The following is a 1,940-nucleotide window of genomic DNA, read 5'->3' as shown; positions in this document are numbered from 1 at the left end:
CCAAGCTGGAGCCTTTGCCTGTAGTGTTCAATACTGAAGTTTTGGGCCTCATCCTACGTCTATACCTTGGTTAATGGTGGACCAGATGACATGGTCAATTTAGTTAAAGTAGTTGGCTAAACTACTTTCATGTGAGGTTCCAGGCATGTGAGGTTTATAGTCCTGGGTCTGATGTAAATGAACAAGTTAATTTCTTGGCTACTGCTTTACCTCTCTCTGGCCACCTAGGCACAAATGAAAGCTGTTTGGTCATATGAGGGTGAGAAGGTACAGATGATACAGAATAATCTCATCTTCAACCCTGGAAAAGAACTGAAAGGATATGCTTTACTCATAGACTTGTTGTACCATCTTTTTGTAGAAAGGACAGCTTGATCTTTCTTCACAATCCCACTCTTGAAGTGTTTTCAAACTTCAGAATTGAAATGAGGAATTTAGGCGAATTGTTCCTCAACAATGGTGAATCATTCCTAGCTGGCAGTATGAAAAAGGTGTGCATGGTACACTGACCCTAGTCTAATTTCCACTCAATGAAGTTTTGAAAGTTTGGTAAGAATAGTTGGTGATTTGAGAACAATAAACACCCTTTCTTTTACATATATTAAAACATTCTTGCCCAACTGGCGTGGCTCAGTGGTTGAGCGTCAACTTATGAACCAGGAGGTCATGGTTTGATTCCTGGTCAGGGCACATGCCCGGGTTGCAGGCTTGATTCCTAGTGTGGGGCATGCAGGAGGCAGCCCATCAATTATTCTCTCTCATCATTGATGTTTCTGTCTCTCTCTCCCTCTTCCTTCCTCTCTGAAATCAATAAAATTCTATTTTAAAAAATATTCTTAATGCTGTGACAACTGGGAGGGATGTTATGAACAGAGAAAGCTATTCACTATTTCCTCAAAAGTTAGCAGGATTGGGGAATAAATCTTGATTTGACTAGGAAAAAAGGTGGTTTGAGTTTTCTACTTTTGAGCCACTGACTTATCTCAAGGGACCACAGCCTTACTGTTGTGCAGCTGCGTGCTGACATGAGTAGCAAGACGTCAATCACATTTTCCCCTTTGACTCTCACTTTCTTTTACTTACCATATTTTGTGGTTGCCTTGGTTCTTTGGATGTTTTTTCTTTGTCATGAGCTTGAAAAGAACATTGTCACCATACACCCATTTGTATTAACATAGGAGAGCATTGCTAAAGCTACAAAAATAGTGTAAATAAACCAGAAATCAAAGAATCATAGAGTGTTCCAACCCAAGGAGCAAAGGAGCAATAGAAACAACTGAGGCCAGCCCCTTCACTTTTACATAAGGGCAACAGAAACCCAAAAAGGGGAGGTGGCAGATCTCATGATTCCCATTTCTGTCCTCTTTTTAGAATATGATATATGACTTTATTGTTACATACTTTCCTTTCTAATTATGATTTGTAAAGATTATTAGTTGGCATTCCTTGTATCCAGTTAGGTGTTAAGGGGGAATGGATCCAAAGTCATTCAATGGCAGGGAAAGCTAGACCCAAAATAAACATTTTTCCTGAATGATCAGATCTGGAGTTGATACTCACTTGCATTATGAATGTTGGCAGTCTCCTAGGTCAGGGGTGGGCAACCCCTGGCACGCGTGCCAAACATGGCACGCCAATAACTTTTGTGGGCACGCGAAACCCTCTCTTATAATCTTCCATTTACAATTTTTGTGAACATTTGAATGACTTAAATGTTAAATTACAAGGAACTGGCAAGACACTTGACGTTATGTTTGGTTACATAAAGGCTTTTGAAAAAAAACTGGAAGTCTTTAAGAGGGATGTGGATGGTGAGAGATTTAGATATTTCCCAAACCTCAAGAGGCACATCAAAGACCTCCCAAAAGATGACAGAACAGACTGTCAAAGCCTTCAAAAGCTGTTTTTAAACATCATCGAGTCAACTATTGAGCAGTTCT

Source organism: Myotis brandtii, unplaced genomic scaffold (assembly GCF_000412655.1).
Source record: "Myotis brandtii unplaced genomic scaffold, ASM41265v1 scaffold126, whole genome shotgun sequence".
NCBI lineage: Eukaryota > Metazoa > Chordata > Mammalia > Chiroptera > Vespertilionidae > Myotis > Myotis brandtii.
Note: the sequence above shows the minus strand (reverse complement) of the source record.